The 27,880-nt window shown below is 36.2% G+C and overlaps 1 long non-coding RNA gene across 2 annotated transcripts; it reads right to left on the bottom strand.

The window, feature by feature from the left end:
- Nucleotides 1-308: 308 nt before the first annotated feature.
- LOC135151708 (uncharacterized) lies at nucleotides 309-13,276 on the bottom strand. Of its 2 annotated transcripts, none has more exons than XR_010290593.1 (3): nucleotides 13,054-13,276; nucleotides 9,710-12,067; nucleotides 309-1,543 (listed from the first exon to the last, which is right to left on the bottom strand). It is a non-coding gene; the product is annotated as an uncharacterized LOC135151708 (long non-coding RNA). The 2 variants fall into 2 exon arrangements; XR_010290592.1 differs by lacking the exon at nucleotides 309-1,543 and adding an exon at nucleotides 2,450-2,722 and having other exon boundaries at nucleotides 13,054-13,273.
- Between the last annotated feature and the right edge of the window lie 14,604 nt (nucleotides 13,277-27,880).

Raw genomic sequence — 27,880 nt, 5'->3', positions numbered from 1 at the left:
CATTTATATCTCATTTACTCAATGTGCAACCAAGTTTGGCTGATCTTACTCGTGCTTGAACTATGACCACAAAGAATTTCGCAAAATATGAATTCGCGAGACATGTTTTGATTGCTGAAAATATATATAAGGAGAACTATTTCCAGAATACTTTGAATGTCAGAACCCAATTCATCTTAGGTGAGAAGGATATCACAACATTTATAAGAGACAATTTTGCTCCAGGAGTCAAATACAATTCTCAAAAGGTCAATTCAAATCTCAACAATTTTGTGGGTGTTATGACAAAGATTGCCTATGGTAGATTTGGTTTGTGTACTTGCTAGACAGACTTAATGCAAATATACTTTACACACTTTAATTCCGTCATTATTATAGTATTATAATTGTGACGCCCTCCCAATCCGGGGTCTAGATTGAGGAGTCACAAATCAACTTTAACATGCACAACCTGGATTTAGCAATATAAATACTCAACCCCTTTACACCACAAGGATCTTTAACAAGTGATGGTGTGAAACAAGTTACAACTACTAACCAAAATAATAAGTTAAAAACTTATTACAAACTCTTAATAAATAGCATCAACCATAATTCCGACTTGGAATTATATAAAACATCTCAAAGGTACTGTTTACAACGGTCCATACTATCATACTTACTCCCCACTGACTTGGAGGTCTATTACCTTTCTGTTGCTGATTCTGACCGGAGAAACGGTTACTCTGTCCAACATTTCCGGGCTTGGATCCTTGAAATCCTTTATTGGTTGGGTTGTCAGAACCTTTCCTGAATTTACCTTTAGACTTTCCACTTGATTGCCCTTGACTTTCTTCAGACCTTTCAAATTTTCTTTTCTTACTATCGTTCTCTCTTTTTGACATCTCACTTTCACCTTCCACAATCATAGCCTTCTGAACCACTGCAGCATATGTTTGAAGCTCAAAAACTGCCACTCGACTACGTATCCATGACTTAAGTCCTTGTTGAAACCGTTTTGCCTTTTTGTGTTCCGTATTCACATATTCTGGCACAAACCTTGCCAATTCTGAAAACTTTGCCTCATATTCTGCCACAGTCATACCTTCCTGTTTCAATTCTAAAAACTTAACTTCCAACTGATCTTGTAAGTATTGAGGTAGATACTTTTCCAAAAATAACTCCGTAAACCTTTCCCACGTAATAATACCATTTCCTTCTAAGGTCTTGGTGGACTCCCACCAAAAATTTGCCTCGTCTTTCAGGTAGAAACTTGCATATTCCGTTTTCTTATTTTCACCCACCTCCGTTAAAGCAAAAGCTTTTTTCTGTTTCCTTTATCCAGGTTTTCGCTTTAATTGGATCTGTAGTTCCCCTAAATTCAGGTGGGTGGAGGGATTGGAAAGCTTTAAAGCTTCCGACTCGAGGAGCTTGGGGCTGCTGGTTCAAAGCAGCGGTTTGCAGCTGAAGAAGACGGAGAATTTGAGTCATGGTAGGGTCTTCTTGATCCCGACCTTGATTCTGATTACCCTCATCTGGGTTTGTTGGTGTGGTTGACATTTTTCTGATGAATAGACAAGCAACCTACTATTAGGCAACATGCTAACATGGCAATATATCATAAAACAATCTCTTCTTATCCACCTTATATATATAATTCCAACATTTTAAACTTTTAGCACATGCAGCTCTATTACCACATAAGTTGCTCGCCATATCATAGAAATCATAGGGTAAGAGTTCAGGGTATTATTCTGAACATAGGTATTAAGCATAGGTATTATTTGAAACTGATGTGAAAGGAACAGTATGGTGCAACAATGTTATGAAAAGAAATGCATAGGTAGTTATAACGATAATCAGGGTTACAAAAACAAGTTTGAAATGAAAGACAACACAATAATGTGGCTACATGATCAAATAAGGGGAAAAACTGAGAAATATTCCATAAGTGTCACCAGCTGCAAACCTACTACAACCAGCAAAACAAATCTAGGATAATATGGGTCATCTTGATGACTCGGCACCAACTCAAGTGACTCCAATCCTACTGGTATAGAGATACAACAACTACAAGTCACATATTCCATCCACCTGGCCAACTTATACACCTTATAAGCCTAGCCTTGGCATCACAAGTCAATGACGCTCATCTAAACGTCTTCGACTCTAACTCAGACACGCTATTCTACTCTTATAAACTTAACTCGTTAAGACTATATCCAATAATCTCAACTAAACCCTATATGGGTTGGGAACGCACAATTAACTTATGTGGTTCTCCTAAGGCCTGCCTATTATAACTTGTTTCAGGGACCAAAACCTGTAGCTCTGATACCAACTGTGACGCCCTCCCAATCCGGGGTCTAGATTGAGGAGTCACAAATCAACTTTAACATGCACAACCTGGATTTAGCAATATAAATACTCAACCCCTTTACACCACAAGGATCTTTAACAGGTGATGGTGTGAAACAAGTTACAACTACTAACCAAAATAATAAGTTATAAACTTATTACAAACTCTTAATAAATAGCATCAACCATAATTCCGACTTGGAATTATATAAAACATCTCAAAGGTACTGTTTACAACGGTCCATACTAACATACTTACTCCCCACTGACTATATCCAAAGCGTCCTCTAGCTGAGCTGGTAAAGTAATCTAACGAAATAGAGAGGGGGATGTAGACAGCCTAACGAACTGAGCACCTAGGACTGGCCATCTTCCTCTTGCTTAGCTGTCAGGGTTAGATAAACAACCGAATGAGCTACAAAAGCTCAGCAAGTAACTATAAGGAACAAATAAATTAAACTATTCAAGAAAATAAGATGGAGAGCTTTCGATTATGGACTAAAGTTACAAAGGTCATAATAGAGATTAAAAGTACAAGATCATTACATAAAAACCATTTTTGTAAATGAATAATTCATAAAACATTTCTCTTTTCAAAACTTTCGTAAAATTACCCTTTTCATAACATTTTCCTTCAAATCAATCCTTTCATCAAAACTTTATTTTTCCATCACAAAAACTATCTCATTTTCAAAACCGTCCAACACTTGGACATTTCTTTTCATAAAATATTTTACTTGATTGGAGTGTATAACGCTCTGGATTGCACGGGTGATCAGCCACGTACAATCCCCATACCGGACTTTACAGTCCCTCTGGACGTGAATAGGGTACCCGAAAGGCAACTTATTTGGCCTTTCAAATGCCAGCCCTCACTGGTCTTCATAATCATATAGCTGGACCGGCGTTACTCGGCCACTTACGCCTCCAATCTATAGAATTCCGTGGAAAACCATTAAATTGGAAAACTTTCTTCTTTAAAAATATCTTTCATTTTAAAACCTTATCAACCTTTCAAATCATTATGACACTTGCAATCACTTGCAAGTCTAAAACCATTCTTAGTTTCATTTACAGATACCAGTTCCATTTACTTGTGGTGGTCAAGTATATGGAAAAGAAATATTCTTCGATCAAAAGATAAATATTTGAGGATAAAAATATACTGGATACAAAAGCATGAACTTCATGAACGAATTTGTATTCAAAAGTGAGACATTATATTCAATAAGAAAGGAAATCAGGCTTTTATAATCCAAAAAGTAGATCAGGGGTGACAGTACTTATTATCATTTATCAATAAGCTGCTTAAGAGAGAGAGAAAGAGAGAGAGAGAGAGAGAGAGAGAGAGAGAGAGAGAGAGAGAGAGAGAGAGAGAGAGGAAAGTTACTTGCCTCAACTCGCTTCCCACTTGGCCAAGTAATTCTCTAACTGTCACCTAACAAAGCCTTTCCTTTCCTAAGTTTCACAGTCTCGTCATTTGAATCTACACGCGTAGAGACACTATTTTAGTATCCTAATAATCAATCGACGTTCACCCTGAACGTCTACTTATATATACCCTTTCGATAATTATAAATATTATTGACTGCCTTTAATCACATAGGCTAGTAAGAGTACACATACACATTGGAACATATATAAAGCATATAAGCATATATCACTTAAGCATGCTACACATAGTAGTCACATACCATAGCCACTACTAAAAAAAATAAATCTATCTTCGAAAAGATTTTACGCCAAATTACATGTATAACTAGTATTGTTTGTTTGTACATATTTTCTAATAAAAACAAAATCCCCATACAATATTCTCGACTAGTAGTGATGACCATACTTGAGGGATGTGCTGATAAGATTTTGAAAATTAATATTTTTAGAAATTTCGGCAGCATCTCTTCTATTTATCGGACTATCCACCTGTTTGAAAATAATAACAACAACCAACCAATCAAATTCTAAATCAAACAAATTAACAACTACTGATCAATAACCAGTAATACACATTTATACTCTAATAAATCACAACTCAACGCATATATTTGAATTTGTGAAGAAAACTCTCTTTGTGACCTTAAAACAGAATTTTCACAAAGTTGCGCTACCGACATTCAAACATTTTTAATAAATCAGAAATATATGATTTTCACTTGAAATTTTGAGGAGACTTTCCTGAACTCCCCAAGTAGCTACAAAGTTTGTTTTGGCTTAAAAATCAAAGTCAAAGTAATTTAACTATAATTTATAAAATCAAAAATCGGAGCAGTTTTGCTTATTGCACATACCTCACTAAAATAATCATAACTCCCAACTCATTAATCTAAATGCAATGATTCTTTTTGGAGAATAAACTAGACTCCAATCATCATATAATATGACCAGAAACTACTGCTCATGCATATCATAATTTACCCAGAAAATGACTCCAACAGATGCATCACAACAGCACAACAAAATTTCGCAGATATGTCACTTAAATGGCTATATCTTTTAGCTCATATAATGAAACATCGAAATTCTTTTTCGTACTTGATATAGACATTAAGGAACACCTTATCACAGAAATATTAGGCACAAAAGTCGATTCAATTAACCCAAAATTATGCTACAAAAACAGCCCAGCAGCAGTCTACAAATTTATAACGTTCTAAATCATTAATCCGCTACTTACACTCTCAAAGTACCATTCTAAAAGCATACCATCATACTTGTATGCATAATCTTAAACCCAATCATCAAAACAAATCAATATTAATCAAGCCCAACTCATAAATCTGTTTTAAAAATTTACAAAATCCAATATGCATACAAAGTTATCATCTTATCAAGATTTTTCCATGAATCAAATTCAAGAACACAAAAATCGAACTAAACCCGAAGTGGGTTCTAATAAACCAAGCAATACCCACAACTATATAGTTTAGGAAGTGATTCAAGACAAAAATCCGGTCTCAATTCGAGAATCGGACACGAAAAAGGAAGAGGGAGTGAGGAGGGAGAGAGTACCAGAGAGAGAGAGAGAAGAGCCGAGAGAGATGAAGAGAGTTCGAGAGAACTCGACACTGAATAAGAAAGAACTGGGCTGGTGGTTTAGAGGATATAGCCGGGGACAATTTAGTAATCATACAATTGAAACCAATACCCTTTTACTGCAAAATTCCTGAAAAACGAGCTTGCAAATTATAAAACTTCTATGAAATTGCTCTGAACAACTCGAACTATATTTTTAAAATATAGAATATGAAATTACCTCTCTCCCCATATTTTTAAAATAATTTTTGAGCACATAGATTATTTTATATGAATTCTACAAGATAATGCTCGATAATCAAAATTATGATTATAAAATCATTTTAAAATAGTAAATCACTGAAATAAATTCAACGATCATTCTTAAAATATCTTTAAGAATATTCTAGAGATAATAAAGCAAATTCCATGATTTTATCACATCTCAAATATTTTACAAATATATGTAAGCTCATATACTCATATTTTCACATGATAAAATATTTAAAATTATCTAAAGCCACATCAATCACATATTTCAACCCGTACAAGTCATATAGCACGTAGTCATACATCCACAATCAAATCTCATACTTTCATTTAATTAATGTATCAAAATATATTTATTCACACTTTTCTATTTCTGTCATTTGCGTAAAATCCGATATCCTTTATCGGTCATAAATTCACTTTATCCACTTAACCGTATCAACACATACGGGTCACAAAATCATGTACTCATATATTTTCCATGAAATTAACAATCCACTCATTTCTCGTTTAAATCCTCATAAATAATCACTTTTCGGTTCCTTGACCGTTGACTCAAATTCATAAATCATATACCACCTCATCCAACTGGAATATTATATAATATTTATTTATTTTCTAATTTCACATAAAATGGCACATTTGCATATAATATTCGATATACAATTCGCGAAATCCCCGGATATTACATCCTTCCCCCCTTAAAAGGATTCTGTCCCCAGAATCATACCTAAGTAAATAAATGAGGATACTTGTTAAGCATTTCGCTTTCAAGCTCCCAAGTTGCTTCCTCAACTCCATGATTCCTCCACAAAACCTTTACTAACGGCACTATCTTATTTCTAAGCGCCTTCTCTTTTCGATCTAGAATTTCTACCGGCTGCTCTACATAAGATAGGTCTGGTTGAATCTCTAGGGGCTCATATTCTATCACATGACTTGCATCTGGATTGTACTTTCTAAGCATAGATATGTGAAAGACATTATGAATATGTTGCATCTGCGGCGGTAGAGCCAACTCGTAAGCAACCCTTCCAACTTTCTTTAATATCTCAAAAGGTCCGATATATCTTGGACTTAGCTTCCCTTTCTTTCCAAATCTGGATAGTCCTTTCCATGGTGATACTTTTAGCAATACTTTCTCTTCAGGCTCGAATTCCATATCTCTTCGATTCTGATCAGCATACTTTTTCTGTCTATCTTGTGCAGCAACCAATCTTTTCCGAATTAATTCCACTTTTTCTTTGGTCTGTTGAATCAACTCTGGACTTGAAAGCTTACGCTCACCAACTTCATCCCAATATAAAGGTGATCTACACTTTCTTCCATACAAAGCCTCATATGGCGGCATTACCAATACTCGCGTGGTAACTGTTGTTGTAAGAGAATTCCACCAAAGGCAAATGATCGTCCCAGTTTCCTTTAAAATCCAATGCACAAACTCTTAACCTATCTTCAATTGTTTGAATAGTTCTTTCGCTTTGCCCGTCCGTCTGTGGATGATAAGCAGTACTCATACTCAGCTTGGTTCCCAAATGCTCCTGAAATTGTCGCCAAAATCTCGAATTGAATCGGGGATCTCTGTCCGACACAATAGACACCGGTACTCCGTGTCGCATAACAATCTCATCCAAATATAACTTACTCAACTTATCTAATGAAAATCTTTCATTGATAGGTAGAAAATGTGCTGATTTGGTCAAACGATCGATAATCACCCAGATAGCGTCATGGTTAGCTCGGGTTCTTGGTAGTCCTACTACAAAATCCATAGCGAGGTGTTCCCACTTCCATTCAGGGATATCCAGTGGTTGAAGCAGTCCACTGGGTCTTTGATGTTCTGCTTTTACTCTCTGACACGTGTAACATTTGCTTACCCATTCTGCGATCTCTTTCTTCATGTTTGGCCACCAAAAGTTTTCCTTTAAATCCCTATACATTTTGGTACTTCCGGGATGGATTGAATATCTTGAATTGTGAGCTTCATGTAAAATTTCATGCTTCAATTCTTTGACATCAGGAATCCAAATACGAGAAGAAAATCTCAATATGCCTTCATCATCCTTTTGACTATTTATCTCTTCACCAGACAACTTATCCTTCTCTTGAAGCATCACTTGCTCTTGACATCGTCGAATCTTCTCTAGCAACTCGGGTTGAAAGGTCATTGTATACATCACATTGTCTTGTGACTTCGGCATTCGTACCTCAAGTTCCAACTTTTCAAATTCTTTTACTAACTCTTTCGATGACATTAACATATTCAGTGTCTCCTTTCGGCTCAAAGCATCTGCCACCACATTTGCTTTTCCAGGATGGTAGTTTATTGTACAATCATAATCTTTTATCAGCTCCAACCATCGTCTTTGTCTCATATTCAATTCCTTTTGAGTAAAGATGTACTTTAAGCTCTTGTGGTCCGTATAGATTTCACACTTTTCTCCGTATAAATAATGTCTCCAAATCTTAAGTGCAAAAACAATTGCTGCTAACTCCAAGTCATGAGTTGGATATTTTTGCTCATGAGGCTTCAATTGCCGAGAAGCATAAGCAATCACTTTTCCATGTTGCATTAAAACGCATCCTAGCCCTCTACGAGAAGCATCACTATAGATCACAAAATCCCCTTTTTCATCTGGTAAAACTAACACTGGTGCTGATACCAACCTCTTCTTTAGTTCTTGAAAACTCTCTTCACACTTGTCTGTCCATACAAACTTCTCGTTCTTTCTGGTCAACTTTGTCAATGGAACCGCAATCTTTGAAAAGTCCTGTACAAATCTCCGATAATATCCAGCTAACCCTAGAAAACTCCTAACTTCTGTGGGTGTCTTTGGCCTTTCCCAATTCATTATTGCTTCGATCTTTTCAGGGTCCACTTTGATGCCTTCACTGCTCACTACGTGACCAAGAAACTGAACTTTCTTTAGCCAAAACTCACATTTAGAGAATTTGGCATACAACTTCTCTTTCCTTAATATTCCAAGGACCATCCTCAAATGTTCGGCATGTTCTGCTTCCGTTTTAGAATAAATCAAAATATCGTCAATAAACACGATTACGAACTTGTCCAAATATTTCTAAAAAACTCTGTTCATCAAGTCCATGAATGCGGCAGGTGCATTTGTCAGCCCAAAAGACATCACTAAGAACTCGTAATGTCCATACCTCGTACGAAATGCCGTTTTAGGTATATCTTCCGCTTTGATCTTCAACTGGTGATAACCGGATCTCAAATCAATCTTAGAGAAACATGTCGCTCCCTTTAATTGATCAAACAGATCATCGATACGTGGTAATGGATATTTATTCTTAATGGTTAACTTATTAAGTTCACGATAGTCGATACACAACCTCATGCTTCCATCCTTTTTCTTGACAAACAAAACCGGCGCTCCCCATGGTGATACGCTTGGTCGAATAAATCCTTTATCTAATAATTCCTGTAATTGCATAGCTAACTCTTTCATTTCTACAGGTGCCATTCGATAAGGAGCTTTCGATACAGGTTCAGTTCCGGGTGCCAAATCAATCGTGAATTCTATCTCTCGGTCTGGTGGCAATCCAGGTAACTCGTCCAGGAAAACATCGGAAAATTCATTAACAATTGGAATTTCCTTTATCTTGGGTGGTTCCCTACTAACATCGACTACATGAGCTAGATAGGCCTCACATCCTTGCCTTAATAATCTTTTTGCTTGAATCATAGTCAAAAACTTTTTCTCTTGCTTTCGCCCTCGAAAGACGACTTCCTTATTATCCTTGGACTTTAATCTCACTTTCTTATTCTTGCACTCAATTTGAGCATCATGGTCTGCTAGCCAATCCATTCCTAGAATAATATCAAATTCTCCTAACTTGAAAGGTATCAAGTTCGCGAAGAAATGACAACCTTCTATCTCTATGTCACAACTAGGACAAATACTATCAACCGATACTTTATCCTGATTAGCCACTTCTATAACTAAGTTGGGTTCTAACGGTTGAGTAGCACAATTCAATTTATCCACAAAGTTCTTTGATATAAAAGACTTAGTAGCTCCAGAATCAACTAATACTTTTGCATCTAAAGAATTCACAATAAGCATACCTGCAACCACATCTGAGTCCTGAACAGCATCTTTCATCGTCATATTAAAAGTTCTGGCTCTTGGTTGTACTGGAGGTGTCGGTGTTGGTGATCCAGCTATCCTCAGAACATTTGCTTGTTGAACAGGCTCCTTGCAATCTCTTGCCATATGGCCCAACTTGCCACACTTAAAACATGTCACGCCCTTCTTGCCCGAAGTACTAGTACATTCTGAAGAATAATGACCCTTCTTGTTACATTTGAAGCATGTGATGTTAGGCTTGTTACAGATTCCAGAATGCTTCCTCCCACAAGTCTTACATTCTGGGGCCGGAGGTCTATTACCTTTCTGTTGCTGATTCTAACCGGAGAAACGGTTACTCTGTCCAACATTTCCGGGCTTGGATCCTTGAAATCCTTTATTGGTTGGGTTGTCAGAACCTTTCCTGAATTTACCTTTAGACTTTCCACTTGATTGCCCTTGACTTTCTTCAGACCTTTCAAATTTTCTTTTCTTACTATCGTTCTCTCTTTTTGACATCTCACTTTCACCTTCCACAATCATAGCCTTCTGAACCACTGCAGCATATGTTTGAAGCTCAAAAACTGCCACTCGACTACGTATCCATGACTTAAGTCCTTGTTGAAACCGTTTTGCCTTTTTGTGTTCCGTATTCACATATTCTGGCACAAACCTTGCCAATTCTGAAAACTTTGCCTCATATTCTGCCACAGTCATACCTTCCTGTTTCAATTCTAAAAACTTAAATTCCAACTGATCTTGTAAGTATTGAGGTAGATACTTTTCCAAAAATAACTCCGTAAACCTTTCCCACGTAATAATACCATTTCCTTCTAAGGTCTTGGTGGACTCCCACCAAAAATTTGCCTCGTCTTTCAGGTAGAAACTTGCATATTCCGTTTTCTTATTTTCACCCACCTCCGTTAAAGCAAAAGCTTTTTTCCATTTCCTTTATCCAGGTTTTCGCTTTAATTGGATCTGTAGTTCCCCTAAATTCAGGTGGGTGGAGGGATTGGAAAGCTTTAAAGCTTCCGACTCGAGGAGCTTGGGGCTGCTGGTTCAAAGCAGCGGTTTGCAGCTGAAGAAGACGGAGAATTTGAGTCATGGTAGGGTCTTCTTGATCCCGACCTTGATTCTGATTACCCTCATCTGGGTTTGTTGGTGTGGTTGACATTTTTCTGATGAATAGACAAGCAACCTACTATTAGGCAACATGCTAACATGGCAATATATCATAAAACAATCTCTTCTTATCCACCTTATATATATAATTCCAACATTTTAAACTTTTAGCACATGCAGCTCTATTACCACATAAGTTGCTCGCCATATCATAGAAATCATAGGGTAAGAGTTCAGGGTATTATTCTGAACATAGGTATTAAGCATAGGTATTATTTGAAACTGATGTGAAAGGAACAGTATGGTGCAACAATGTTATGAAAAGAAATGCATAGGTAGTTATAACGATAATCAGGGTTACAAAAACAAGTTTGAAATGAAAGACAACACAATAATGTGGCTACATGATCAAATAAGGGGAAAAACTGAGAAATATTCCATAAGTGTCACCAGCTGCAAACCTACTACAACCAGCAAAACAAATCTAGGATAATATGGGTCATCTTGATGACTCGGCACCAACTCAAGTGACTCCAATCCTACTGGTATAGAGATACAACAACTACAAGTCACATATTCCATCCACCTGGCCAACTTATACACCTTATAAGCCTAGCCTTGGCATCACAAGTCAATGACGCTCATCTAAACGTCTTCGACTCTAACTCAGACACGCTATTCTACTCTTATAAACTTAACTCGTTAAGACTATATCCAATAATCTCAACTAAACCCTATATGGGTTGGGAACGCACAATTAACTTATGTGGTTCTCCTAAGGCCTGCCTATTATAACTTGTTTCAGGGACCAAAACCTGTAGCTCTGATACCAACTGTGACGCCCTCCCAATCCGGGGTCTAGATTGAGGAGTCACAAATCAACTTTAACATGCACAACCTGGATTTAGCAATATAAATACTCAACCCCTTTACACCACAAGGATCTTTAACAGGTGATGGTGTGAAACAAGTTACAACTACTAACCAAAATAATAAGTTAAAAACTTATTACAAACTCTTAATAAATAGCATCAACCATAATTCCGACTTGGAATTATATAAAACATCTCAAAGGTACTGTTTACAACGGTCCATACTAACATACTTACTCCCCACTGACTATATCCAAAGCGTCCTCTAGCTGAGCTGGTAAAGTAATCTAACGAAATAGAGAGGGGGATGTAGACAGCCTAACGAACTGAGCACCTAGGACTGGCCATCTTCCTCTTGCTTAGCTGTCAGGGTTAGATAAACAACCGAATGAGCTACAAAAGCTCAGCAAGTAACTATAAGGAACAAATAAATTAAACTATTCAACAAAATAAGATGGAGAGCTTTCGATTATGGACTAAAGTTACAAAGGTCATAATAGAAATTAAAAGTACAAGATCATTACATAAAAATCATTTTTGTAAATGAATAATTCATAAAACATTTCTCTTTTCAAAACTTTCGTAAAATTACCCTTTTCATAACATTTTCCTTCAAATCAATCCTTTCATCAAAACTTTATTTTTCCATCACAAAAACTATCTCATTTTCAAAACCGTCCAACACTTGGACATTTCTTTTCATAAAATATTTTACTTGATTGGAGTGTATAACGCTCTGGATTGCACGGGTGATCAGCCACGTACAATCCCCATACCGGACTTTACAGTCCCTCTGGACGTGAATAGGGTACCCGAAAGGCAACTTATTTGGCCTTTCAAATGCCAGCCCTCACTGGTCTTCATAATGTGCCAGCCCTCACTGGTCTTCATAATCATATAGCTGGACCGGCGTTACTCGGCCACTTACGCCTCCAATCTATAGAATTCCGTGGAAAACCATTAAATTGGAAAACTTTCTTCTTTAAAAATATCTTTCATTTTAAAACCTTATCAACCTTTCAAATCATTATGACACTTGCAATCACTTGCAAGTCTAAAACCATTCTTAGTTTCATTTACAGATACCAGTTCCATTTACTTGTGGTGGTCAAGTATATGGAAAAGAAATATTCTTCGATCAAAAGATAAATATTTGAGGATAAAAATATACTGGATACAAAAGCATGAACTTCATGAACGAATTTGTATTCAAAAGTGAGACATTATATTCAATAAGAAAGGAAATCAGGCTTTTATAATCCAAAAAGTAGATCAGGGGTGACAGTACTTATTATCATTTATCAATAAGCTGCTTAAGAGAGAGAGAGAGAGAGAGGAAAGTTACTTGCCTCAACTCGCTTCCCACTTGGCCAAGTAATTCTCTAACTGTCACCTAACAAAGCCTTTCCTTTCCTAAGTTTCACAGTCTCGTCATTTGAATCTACACGCGTAGAGACACTATTTTAGTATCCTAATAATCAATCGACATTCACCCTGAACGTCTACTTATATATACCCTTTCGATAATTATAAATATTATTGACTGCCTTTAATCACATAGGCTAGTAAGAGTACACATACACATTGGAACATATATAAAGCATGTTAGGTCCTATAAACTCACTATATAAGTTTATATAGTGAACACAATCAGTAAAGCAGAATGACAATATAAGAGGTTGAAATCAATAAACTCTTATTCACAAAGCTTGAATGGTTACAAAAACTCTCTCAGTGATTTATATTGTATCACTAAGAGCTGCTAAGGTTCTTAACAATGTACTCGATAACTCAACTCATATAGAGTAACCCTAATCTGTGTTTATATAGACACAGTTACAAAATCAATCTCTGATTTGATATCCTATAAATCAGCTATGTATTCTATCAATCAAAGATTGCTCTAGTTTTCTATTTAGTTTCCATAGTCAGCAAATCACTCCTCCGCTTCTATCCTTCCTTGAAGTATATCCGCTTCTGAGCTCTTTCCACGTGTAAACTCTGACGAGTCTTGACTATGTAAACTCTGATCAGACTTTATCAAACTCTGATCAGCTTCCAGCCTAAACTCTGATCACTCATGTTCTAAAACAAACTTTAAGAACATTAGTAATCATCAATTATATCTAACAATCTCCCCCAACTTGTGCATAAATATGTTATGTGCAAGTTAACAGATAATTGATGATGTCAAAACAGATAAGTCAAATGCAACAGAGTTTAGCCATATAACAGAAAACTTATTAAAACTTACAGATACTTTACTCCCTAGCTTCATAGACACCATGAGCTGTCTTTAGATATCCTTTGAGGAGTTCTCTTTCAGCTTCTTCAAGTACTGTAATCATCTGTCTCTTGATCTCTCTAAGCTCTGGATCTGAAACTCCAGTTTGATAAATTGCAGCTCTGAGATCATATATCTTGTTTCTTCTCAAGTCTTTATCCAGCCTGATATTGTAAGCTTTATCAGACTCTTCATTGAATGCAAGAGTTCTGATTCCAGCTATTGTCACTATTTTTGCTGAATTTTTCTTCATCTCAACCAGCTGTCCTTTATGATTGAGGTATTTAGGAATGAAAGGTCCAGCATTTTTGTTTCCTGTAATACCCATCTTTCTTCTGATTTGATCTTTGAGCAGATTGGAGATGTGTTGACATGACTTGTTCTTTACTTGAAATATATGTGAGACATATCTCAATTCCTCCCAGTGTTTAGCATACAGATCAGCTTCAATTACTCTAAACACTGTTCCATCAGACATGAAGTAGATAAGAATATTATCTCCTCTGTCATTCTTCACCAGCTGGACTGAATCCAATTTGTCCATTCTTTCTTGCAATGCTCCAGTCTTGGGAGCACAGAGAGATGAGGGGTCTGTTGACATTGATCCTATACTCTGATCTAATTTTTCATATTTAGATCCCAGCCCTCCTTTATCTCTTCCTGCTTTACGATGAGAGATTGGTTGAATTGAGCCCTTTTCAAAGTTTATCTCAGTCATCAGACTAGGCTTTGCAAATCCTGGCAATGGAGTAGTTGTTGGTTTGAACACAGCTTGATCCTTGTCAGAGGTTGTGTCTTTCTTTGCTTCCTTATTAACTTGAGCTGTGTCAGAGGTTAATTTTCCTTTTTGTGATTCTGCAACATGAGCTTTGTCAGAGATTGCAGCTTCTGATTTCTTTTCCTTTACAACTTGAGCCTTGTCAGAGGTTGTAGGCTTCTTCTTAACCAATCCTTTCTCAAGGTGTTCATCTACTTTGCTTTTTCCCTTGGATGTATACTCATCTTCAGAGTATACCTTTTTGACTGGTAAACTCTGATCAGCAACAGTAGCTTCCTTGATCAATATCCCTTTTTCTTTTTGCTTGGTAGTTGATTTTGCAGGCTTTTGAATTTTGCCAGAGTTTATAGCTTCAACATGTTCTTTCTTCAGCTCAGCTTCCTCTGCAGCAATCAACTCCAAATCCAATTTGGCTTCTGGATTTTCTTGTTCAAAAATCAATCTAGCAAGCTCTTCATCAGTCAATGGTTTATCTGATCCAGCCACTGGTCTGTGCTTTGATCCAGATGTGACATTATGTGTTGGAGCAGACTTTGTGCTTTGCTTAGACTGTTTTTGACTGTCAGAGTTTGAAACTCTTCCACCAGTCCCTGCTTGAAATCTCTTGTGCTTTGTGAAGTCATCCACATCATCATCATCATCATTCTTCTTTCTCTTCAGAGCTTGAGAAGTAGACTTGCATTTGACTTTAGCTACTCTCTCCCCCTTTTTGACATCATCCTCATCAGGAATCAGTATTGAAGTTATCAGAGAAAGTGAAGATTGGATGGCTTCCAGCTGCTTGTACATTTTCTCTTGAGTGGACTCAATGGTGGTCATCCACTTTTCCAGAGATTCATTTGCAGACACCAGCTTCTTAACATCATCTTTCAGAGGTAGTAGAGTCCTTTTCTTCTCCATAGTTTGAGTTTCCTTGAGACTGGCTACCTATGTTCTGAGACCATCTATAGACTTAGATGTCTAAGCTTGAGCAGGATGAAATGTCTTTAGATAAAGAACTGTAGCCTTGAGGCTTGACATGACATCAGAGTTTGAGATTTTATTTTCTGCCATAGATAAGAATTCTTCAGCTTTAGTTGGCTCCAGAGAATGCTGATGGCTCAGCCAGAGTTTATCCCATACTTCAGTTGGTGGATCAACCTGAAGATCCCTGGGAAGTGGCTCAGAGTTTGTGTTCAGAGTTTGCAGCCTGGCATTATATTGGCTGGTAGACTCCCACTTTTGCTGTAGATGTGACAAAGGAACTTCATCATCATTTTCATCATTGTCATCATCTGAACTGTCATCATCCTCATCATTATCAGATGCAGGATTAGCAACTTTCTCAACTGGATCTTGAACAGATTTGTCTTGAGCATCAGCTTTTGATTTGCTAGGCTCTTCACCAGCCTTAGCAAGGGATTGCAGTGCTTCTAATGCTATGTAAGTCTAAATGTAAAGACAACCCTATCTGTTACATAGGGATGATAACTCAACAATAGAACAGGACAAGTAAATAACACTACGCCTGCACCGGAATCGGAAGATACGAAGACAAAGGTTGAAGAAGCCATCTACAGTCTTGAAGGAATAAGTTCACTGGAAGAAGTTCATTAATATGTTCATGCCTCGGTGAAGAATAAGGATTGAAGTATTCAAGATTGTGGAAGCAATGAAGATGTTGTCCAAGTACTCGAAAGATTTCAGTGCAACCCCTGAAGCAAGATATTTCTATATATCTTGGTTGGTTATTTATAATCAACAAACTGAAGCATAAACTAACCCGGAATGACTGATCAAGTTTATTATCAAGCAAAGGATTCAAAGAATTATTTCAGTTCGAGTCGTTCGTGAACCAGACCAGTGCACAGGACGTCAGGACGTACGAAAGTATTCAGTGAATTCGACCAACGAATTAATTGATCAAGTCAATCGAGCTGCTCCAGGATATATTGCCAAAAGGATCTTATTAATTAGATATATATATATATATATTAATTGTGAATTATTTGAATTTAAATAATTCAAGTAATTAAGTTAACACAATTATTTATATATATATGTATATTTAATTAGTATACAAAACAAGAAGCAAGATCAAAACATGGAATTTGTCTAAGGCATTTCACAGGAGCACCCAGCGCAAGGTTTGACCAAGAGTCAAAGCGCAAACTTTGACTCAGGTCAACCCCAGCAAAACTCCTTGGTTTTAATTCTAAGTACCACACACTGCATATGATGTACAAGCGCAACTTGGGGCGCAAACTTTGACTGGTCAAAGTTTGCGACTCCAAGTCACAATGACACAGAAAATTCACTTAGAATTTCTTCTAAGTCACATGTACTGATGTCACAATGGTAAGGCGCAATGTTTGACCAAGAAGGGCGCAAACTTTGACTCCTGCACTCTACTACTTCCTGGCGCAACCATTGACCATGTAAGGCGCCATGTTTGACCTCTCAAGTTAGCACAACTTAGAATTTATTCTAAGTATTACAAATCATATACTATGATGAAGTCAAAGCGCAAGGTTTGACTACCACTGGTCAGTGGCGCAACTTTGGTATGCACTTGGAGTTAGTTTTATTTTTATAAAACGAATCCGTCCAGGACGAACTCAAGTCGTCCAGGACGAACTCGTTAACCATGGTTAGATTTTGTAAAGCCTATAAATAGAGCCTTGTAGTTTCATTTGAAACTAACTACACACTTTGTAAAGTGCACACACTACACACATACGAGAGCTTAGATAGAAGATCTGTTTTGATAGGCGTTTGTGTGTAGAGTGTATTGTAGTCTCTGCAGCCAACCTTCGGGTTTGGATTTATAGCACCTTCGAGGTATTTATCAATATACAGATATACCTTGGAAAATATTGTGTGTTGGTTTAATATTTTCATATCCTCAGAAACCGACCCAATAAATATCCGGAACACGAAACCCATTACAGAACTGCAATTTGTTTATCCGCAAGATTCGAAAGAATTTTAAATTGTAGTGAGTATCGTATTCAACCCCCCCTTCTACGATACTTTGGACCTAACAATTGGCATCAGAGCGCAGGCTGATTGATATACAAATCAGGATCCTTATCGTACGGAAAATCAAGAACCTAGCTTTTGATATTTGATAAGGGGAAATGTTCTTCCGGTTTGTGTTGCTGAATTTGTCCGTAGGCCTAAGCAAGGATTATCTGTCGGATACTGAACTTTGGACCAGGACTTATAAATTTATATTTTAAATTTTAATAAGTTTATTTTATAAATTTAACTTAATTTATTTTAAACTTATTAATTGAGTTTATTATGAATTAATTAAATTTATCTTATAAACTTAATTAAATTTACTTTATAAACTTTGCTAAATTCTTTTAATAAATTTGCTTAAATTTATTTTAGACTTGTAAAGTTTACTCTTAGACTTTATCAAGTTTATCATAAATTTTTATAAATTTATTATTTAAATTTGTATAGTTTATGATTTAAATTTAAGTTAAAATATAAAATATAAATTTAAGAGGATTTAACTGATTATGGATATAAGTTCAAGTTCAAGGGTTCAAATTCATTTGTTCTGGAAGCTATGATTTAATTGGAGACGAGACACTTGAATATTTTCAAAAGTTAAATTTATCTAATAAATTTTAATATATTTACTAAATGAATTTGAAATAAATTTATTCTAAACTTATTCAGTTTATTATGAATTTATTTGAATTTATTTTTTAAATATAATTAAATTTACTTTATAGATTTAACTAAGTTTATTTTATACTTTATTTTCTTTCATCTTTTAAAACTTAATTTTAAAATTTATTTTCTTTATAATTTAAACTTAGTTTAAATAATCAAGTGTCCCGTAACCTTTTTAATTATTCTACACCAAGACAAATCAGATTGACATTTAGTTGAGACAGATCAGGCTGACAGATTACAAGACAAACACCGGGATTTCAAATACCAGATTCTCAGAACCGGTAATGGAAGTACATTGATGACCCAATCCAATTGATTACTCAAAGGATTATTAGAAGCAGTTTTCTATGTTCGACAAAGCTGATTGTGATTCGAAGAAGATTCTATTGAAGACTAATTTGGTACTACTAAGAGTGGATTTTGAAGAAGGCACTTCAGGCCTTGATCTGAGTAATTACTCCGACTTGATTATCAGATCACCAGATCAGGATGGAAATTTGCTTCATCTGCAGTGAAGCATCTTTCCAGGGCTCGGAATGTCAACTTTGAATGGCACCACTGGTAGTAGGAAAAGAGAAGTTTTTACGGACGAATCTTCAAGGGATTTCAATCTAACTCAGTGATTCAGGGATATACAATTACCTAGTGAATTGTATCAATGCTAAATCCATCCAGAATCAACTGAACAAAAGACAGAGAACTGTGGAGGTTTAAGGATATAATTATTGAGTTACTACCGCACCAAATCAGTTTCGTGCATTTATGTCAGAACCTTAGGATTGAACAGAAGAGTTTGTAACTACTGAATTTGAGGAAGCTCACGTCGACGAAAGTTAACACTTTTGAAGAATGTGAGGACAGAACTTCAAGGATTAGCATAACATTGTCTGAGAGGTTTAGTCATGTCAGATTCAGATGGAATCCATTGGTTTCAAGTGGAGACTCTTCAGGGTTCAATTCAACAGGCTGTTTGAAAACTGAGTTGGTCAGCGCACACAATATTTTTGGTATCTTTAGCAAAAGAGGGTTGCTATATATATTTGAAGCCTCGACAAACAAGGATGATAGGGCTTGTCTGAAATTCAAGTGGATGTTTTGAAAGAAACATCACAACAAGTTCTTATGCTATTTTAGGAAAGGTGTGAGATGGATCAATTGCTAATGAGAAGGATGATTATGGTTATCTGGCTATCCTAGCATTCTCTGAAGATGACTCAACTCGCACATCTCAGGTATGAATTCTTTCTAACTATGCAATACATATTCCTTTATATTCAAAGCATGTTATAAATCTCTGAGTAGAATTGTTTAACACACAAGTACAAGCATGATAGCATCACAGTAGAAAATGTTAAACTGGTATGCTAGATGACTGTTCTAGTTACTAGGCTTGATGATAATCTTGTGCATGTGTCTTTAGCAGATTCTTAACATGTGTATGAATATTTAGGATTTGATTATTTGCTATGGTGAGATTAGAAGCTTTCCTTTGGAAAACAACTCTTAGTTTTAGGGGTTATGATCCTAGCATATATAACTTTGTTAAAACATTTACTTTCAGATTCCCTAGTACAATTAGATTTGCTTATCTAATCTGAATTGTTTGTTAAGGAATTTATTTGTTCTATGATGGAATGTCTACCTTGTGTCAGTAGAACTTTTAGAACTTCATGTTAGATCTAAAACTGACTTAGGTAATAGAGATAGTATAATGCCATATAACAATAGAGTGGGATTAGTATGAATTGATAATGTGATTATTGATTTGTCTATGATCATTATGCTTTTAGGAGATTATTGAATATCTGTAATTCTACTTGCTACCTGTTGCACTTGTGTTAATTGGTTTAAGTAGAGAGTACTGAATCTTCTGAATTGCATAACTGCCTGTCTTGCTCTTGTCTTATCTTTGATTGTTTGCCATGTGTATTCAACATCATGTCTGCTTATTTTCATGTCATGAATGCATGTCTTTGTACTTGCATTGATTTTAGAAAAGCATGTTTGAGAATCACATTAGGGCAATGTCTAGATAAGAATTAGCATGTTAAGGTTGCTTTTGTTGTTACCATTGTTAAAGAAAAATCTCTAATCCATCCGGACCCAGTTATGATTGGGGACCATAGAACTCTTTCCATTTGTGATTGCAGGTTACATATGTTCCATATGATTTTTGGTGCACTCTGTTTGCTGAGTAGCTGAAATCATATATTCACCAAAAGTAACCTATTAGCAAATGTGATCATGTGAGCAGTTCCGTCAATAATCTTTGAAAGATGACAACAAAGATTCTCTTACGGGACATGCCTGTTTTCCTGGAATGTCATCATGGAAGCATATCTTTCTTGCAAGGAGTCAAAACACACATTCCTAGTATCAGACGGTTCTCTGACAAAGGACATTATGTCAGTTCATGGAATAGTGTTTTATCTTAAATCAGGAAGGATGTGAATTTGCTCGTGGCTAATATGGAACTTCAACTGAAGATGGAGTGAGCTGTTTTGATAGTGAAGCCTCATCAGATGAGTATTAGCTATGGCACTTGAAGCTCTCAAACTTGTATGTCAAAACAAGTAGCTCTTTTTATTAGTAAGAAGAGAATTGATGAGAGGACTACCTCATCTGGAATTCAATATGGATGAAGATTATGAGGTATGTCAATAGGGAAGTCGAAGGAGCATCGCACAGAAGCAAAGATATGACTAACATTACTGAGCCGCTTCAGATGATACGTATGGATTTCTACGGATCAGCTAATGTCATGTCTGCAAACAAAGCTAGATATCTTTTTGCGATGATCATTGACTGCTCTAGATTCTTTCGTGTTGTTCATATGTGTTCGAAGGACAAGACGTCACAAATGAAGGTTGATCAAGATGAACCCTGATCATTGATAAATCCAGAAAGACACCATTCTTGGCAGTGGCCAATCAGAAGCAAACACTAACTCTTGGTATGTGTTTGGAGGAAAATGCCTATTTGCAAGTCTTGCATTTGAAGCTCAAAGAATATTTTCCTCAGCTACTCAATGGAGTCTACAGTCTACAGGGTGATTGTGATTAATCAACAGAAGGTGATTGTAAGTCTGGACAGGACATTGAACGACACTTTGCTCCAAGCTGTTAAAGGTGATATTATTGGTTTAATAATGATTCAGATCCAAGCAGAATCTCTTTGCAAGGATAAGGATTATTAAAGAAATCCCAGCAACAGCTTAGGGGGAGCATTTGGTGGATCTACTAGTCAAACTCAACACCACACAAGATGAACAGGACATATAAAGAACGTATCTGCTTAGACAAAGGGTTTGGAGTCAATATCATTCCTGGGTTCTAGTTCTTAAATGTTCCTAACGGTGAAGTGAAGACTGGGAGAGCTATTGTGAAAGGATGTTATTTCTTTGAGTTTCAATCTGAAGTGAAACTTGAGGAAGATTCAGAAGCTCTTAAATGGATCCAGATTGAGTGATTGCACAGCAAGATGATCTTAATCAGTTTGAAAGCAGATTGTGCGGATTCTAATACCTGACCTAATGACAATTCATTACTTAGTACTTGTCGGGTATTTAGATTCCAACTGGATGTTTTTGGCTCTGTTACGAGGGACAAGCCAATTTGGTTGCTTAGAGTTACTTCAAAAGAGAATATTATGAAGATGATGGAAATAGAATCTTCAAGTTCAGGACTCTACATCTTAGAGGACTCAACGACCTTCATGATTGAACTAAAGCACCATTGACGAGACTCGGGTTCAGGATATTACAGTGAGCTAGAAGATGAAGCTTCATACAACATTTCAAGGACTTTGCAGTTGCAGATCCAACGGAATTTATATATCTCTTTCTTCATCAGCTCTCATTGAGTTGCTATCCAACACCGGATGATCGTCACAGACATGGTATGACTTCTGACTAGCATATTATTTTAAATATCTGTTTGCTAGAGTCATATTTGGTATTCAAATCATTACCTCTCATGATACATGGCACACACAATACAACAATATGTGTTGTGATACCATGATTATATTATATGTGGACTAACGTCACTTGTGCAAGATAATTGCTAAGTGAATGCAGATTAGTGATATGATGAGTTTTTTGCAAAGTTGCAATTCTTTATGGTCTACTAGTTAGCCTAAAGAATGATGGCAATAAAAAGAAGTCAAGGATCTTTTGAATATGCGCATTTTGGAAGATTCTAGACCTGCCAAGACTTATGCCAACAACCACTGGACTTAATCAGTACAAGAAAGGTACATCAACTGAAATGTCAAGTCTCAGAGGTATTCAACTTATCACTTTACTTAACTGCAAGTGGATCACATGATATATTTTCTATAAGGTATTACTTCTTTCATGAGCATGTCTATCGTATTTCTTGAATGAATTCATGAGTATTAAATTGTCTATACATAGGACTTGTGAATTTATTTAAAATCCAGTACCTCGTGCTTTTTGCTATTATATATGATTGCCATGTTTATTGATTTGCATGCTTAGATGGTGATTATATGTTTTAGCATGAGTATTTGTTATTTCAAATTATTTAAATTGTGTTGCATGACAATTAAGTGACTTATTTGTTCATGATTTAAATGATTAGAGATGACATGAAGCATGACTTAATTATGTTATTTTTCTTGATCTATACCTCTTCAACAATTGGTATCTAGTAGAGAACTTTGTCATAATCTAGTCGTGATATATCTGTATTTGTGAACATACTTAGGATTATTTTCTAGGTTGAATTCATTTTTATAGGTATAAAATCTGATGCATGACTTATTTGTTTCTAGACTTGTGACTTGTATCAGTAATTGGTATGTGGTTAGAATCTAGTTAGAATTTAGTCATGATATACTAGTATTTGTGGAGTTACTTAGATTCTCTCTAGGCTGAATCCATTTATATTAGTGTATATACTTGAAGCATAACTATTTGTGTTGGATATTTGATGATTCATTAATTGATATTTCATTTCATGTCTAACTGCATATAGTTGTGATACTTTTAGTGTTAGTGATATTTTTGCATGCTTATATGTAGATCACTAATATTAATTGTTAATATTTTCTGCGAGGAGTTGTGTGAGTTTACTTGTACTCAATGCTTACATGTATAAGACTTGTGAACTTTTCTTCAACTTTCCCTCGGGCTTGCGTATATCTTTGTATGATTGTCATGATTTTAGTTGTTATATGATGATCTGATAATTATATGATATAGCGTAGGTAATTATTATTTTATCTTAGTTAAATTGTGATCCATGACAATTATATGCTTATTTGTTTCATGATTGACTTTGATAGAATAATAGATGCATGATTAATTCACATTTTGAATTATTTAATTGGTATCTCTCTTTGATGCTTTATTGATGTTTTATTTGTGAATTGATTGTGATATATTGGCACTGGTGAAATATTGTTGCATATTTCTTAAAACCACTAGGGCTAATATATTTTAGGTGTTTAATATTCTGAGTACAAGGGAGACAACATAATCTTTATTCAGTCTCATATTTATGTTCTAGAGTGGTGAGTTTCTTTAAAGAAATTTTCATATCAATTGATTTCAACAATTGGTATCCACTACTCTATATCATAAAATTTCTTAGAATATTTTGCATCTATACATGTAGCGTCATAGGACGATACATTGATTATCTTGTATTTGTGTACTTGGTGATCTTTGTCACTTGTAGCGTCTGTTTTGACGATGTGCTAGTATGAGGCCTTTTCACTAATTATTGTGGTGAGTGCTTTATACACTGTAGCGCATAAATTTTCTTTTTCCCTTTTTAAATTGTAGTGAGAAACAGGAGTCTGTGTCTTTTTCAAAGACAAGTTCATTTAAACCTTTTATGCATAGATTCAGACTCTCGTACTCAAACAAGTTTTTAATGGAAAACTTTGATTCTTTCATCGGTTGTGATTGTCATTCTTTATGAAAATCAATTTACAGTCACAACTGATTCATTTTTCCTCAAAAGATTAAATGCAATTGCTTTCATTCAAAATCATAGATTTTCTAAAATGCATTTATATCTCTTTCTGTTCTTTGGAACTTAATCAGCCTCTTGGCTTTCCTAGATAGTCATAAGGTTGAAAAACCAACAATCTTTATCCCAGACTACAAAACCAAATTCAGAACACATCCCAACTTTCCCCATGGAGTAATAAGGAACTTATTAGACTAGAGGTCAATGAGGGAGAAACTGTACTTGTTGCAGCAAATAAGGATGTGAGGGATAGTGTACCCACAGCTCTACCTCTCAAGAAGTAAAGGTGTTTTCAAAATTGAGGTAACAGTTTGCTCATCTGTATTCTCTCAAAAGAATATAGAGCTGAAAAGGCAATAAAACAGTCTCTGGAATCATTCTCTCAACAGGATGAGTCCATTGAAATTCGCTCGTCAGCCAGAGCATCTTGTATTGAGTCAAGCACATCATCAGTAACCACTCTGATGAAGAGCCTAAACAAAAATCTTATGGACACAATACAAGAGAGTGCACAGTAAGGTTAAAGGTTTTGTTCCAGAAGCAACTTCTTCATTTACCATTTTACGGTAGATAAGATGGTTGATGCCTTTACAGGTGTAAGGAGGAAACGAGGATCTCAATTGCCAAATCTTCAGGATTCTCGTCTCCCTCCCCAGATAAGAACAGATCTGGATCCAATCGGAATGGATTTCCTATTTATAGGAGATCGGCAACTCTCTGACTATGAGTCAATTTATTGATGAGTCAGTTGAGGATCGGGGATTTACGAAACCCCATTGCACCGCCAGTGACCTCTCTTGAAGGGGCTATGGTGATTTTCTCATGCAGGTACAGAAGACCATACTTTGAGTGCTGAGAGAAACACTGTGAGCCAAACACTGAGAGTTAAACACTTGGTGAGATTCTGAGAAGGACCAGTGAGATATCAGAATGAGAAATATGTGAGCATGAGTGAGTGCAAACACATAGGATATTGAGAAGAGTGAAACACTTGTGAGGTACATATAATAATAATTGGTATTGAAAGCTCACAAGTTGTTGAAAGAATTGACGGAAGCAACTACGGTTCATTCCATTTCACGTTGTGAACCTATGGTTGATGATTCTCTTGAATCAAGTGTCTTCACAGACATTGAGGAGGACTTAGGCCTTTGCCATAATTAAGCCTTTGTCTAACCTCCCAGAGCAAACAACTCTGGATCCTTAATTGGATAAGCCACTTAGTGGTTGGCAACTTGTGGACCATGATTCGGATTTATCTGATGCGTCTACAGGGACTGGGAATTACGAACTCCCATTGCACCACCGGTGACCCCCTTTAAGGGTGGCTAAGGTGATTTTATTGCAGGTACTCAGCATTTTGGAAGCTTAGTATTTGTGTGGAGGGATACACTTACAGAACTCGTGAGTGACACCCTTACCCAGAAACCGAGAGAAAATTGAGTGTCGAGTGATACACCTGCAGAACATTTAGTGAGATAACCACTGATTACCAAATTTATACCTAAAGGCAAAGTGGATACTTTCACTGAAATGTTCGACTGACTGCCGTTGGAGCCATGTTGAAGATGTTATCGAAACCTTACCAGGGATCTAACAATTGGTATTGCGACCTAACAATATCGGGAAGCTTTAGCATTTGGTAACACCAAAGGGACACGATTGTCAGATTTTACTCATTACTTTTCCGTTTGGAACCTATTCTTTCAGCATAGGGACCAACCCAATCAAAGTAAACCCTTCTTCTGAACTCTTTCTTCGACCCCAGCTTTAGCGTTGTGTAGTTCTCTATGGGGAGATTATCTTTTGGTACAGGAAGTATTGTACACATTCCTTGACCATATTTGATACCACATATCCTCGGAGGATTCCACAACTAAGGGGGAGAATATATTTAGGGGGAGAATATATGAAAGGGGGAAGAAAAAGTAAGTTAGCTTTCTTCTGTTGTCTACAACTAAGGGGGAGTAAACTACTCTTTAGCTGTGTAATACGGAGGAGGAGATTCATCTTTCAACTAAGGAGGAGGATTCATCTTTCATCTAAGGGGAGATAGCTACTTATCACCAAGGGGTACTTGATCAAGGTAATGGGAGGAGAAGTAATAAAAACTCATGTACACCTCACCACTGTATTGCATTCTTATTCAGGTGGTACGTGGTATGATTCCTAGGAAGTAGTGGTATTAGTTCACCACTATCTCTAACAGAGGGAGAAGCATAAGCAAAGACTTGTTTCTTTACTTTTGAGGGATCACGGTGATACATTTATTCTTCAGTAAGTGGTAGACAGGAACTTATTCATCACCACTGAAGAATTTAAAGAAGCTGCTGATTGTTCTTTGCATAATGGAATGTTTTGAATTCTCTTCAAGACAAACTATGAGGATGATCTGGCAGGTAAGCAAGAACCAGAGAAATAAAGGTGATATGCACATTTGTTATTTCTATTCATGAAATCTGGAAATGTATTATATGATCCAGAAACTTTGTAGCATTATTTACTAGTCCAGGATTTTACTTTTTCTAGTGTTAGTTGAGTTATCCTCCAGAGGATTTGCTTGTTATGATTAACAAACAAATAGGGGGAGATTGTAAGTCTAAATGTAAAGACAACCCTATCTGTTACATAGGGATGATAACTCAACAATAGAACAGGACAAGTAAATAACACTACGCCTGCACCGGAATCGGAAGATACGAAGACAAAGGTTGAAGAAGCCATCTACAGTCTTGAAGGAATAAGTTCACTGGAAGAAGTTCATTAATATGTTCATGCCTCGGTGAAGAATAAGGATTGAAGTATTCAAGATTGTGGAAGCAATGAAGATGTTGTCCAAGTACTCGAAAGATTTCAGTGCAACCCCTGAAGCAAGATATTTCTATATATCTTGGTTGGTTATTTATAATCAACAAACTGAAGCATAAACTAACCCGGAATGACTGATCAAGTTTATTATCAAGCAAAGGATTCAAAGAATTATTTCAGTTCGAGTCGTTCGTGAACCAGACCAGTGCACAGGACGTCAGGACGTACGAAAGTATTCAGTGAATTCGACCAACGAATTAATTGATCAAGTCAATCGAGCTGCTCCAGGATATATTGCCAAAAGGATCTTATTAATTAGATATATATATATATATATTAATTGTGAATTATTTGAATTTAAATAATTCAAGTAATTAAGTTAACACAATTATTTATATATATATGTATATTTAATTAGTATACAAAACAAGAAGCAAGATCAAAACATGGAATTTGTCTAAGGCATTTCACAGGAGCACCCAGCGCAAGGTTTGACCAAGAGTCAAAGCGCAAACTTTGACTCAGGTCAACCCCAGCAAAACTCCTTGGTTTTAATTCTAAGTACCACACACTGCATATGATGTACAAGCGCAACTTGGGGCGCAAACTTTGACTGGTCAAAGTTTGCG

This window comes from Daucus carota, chromosome 3, assembly GCF_001625215.2.
Source record: "Daucus carota subsp. sativus chromosome 3, DH1 v3.0, whole genome shotgun sequence".
NCBI lineage: Eukaryota > Viridiplantae > Streptophyta > Magnoliopsida > Apiales > Apiaceae > Daucus > Daucus carota.
This window is presented reverse-complemented; position numbering and strand designations above follow the sequence as displayed.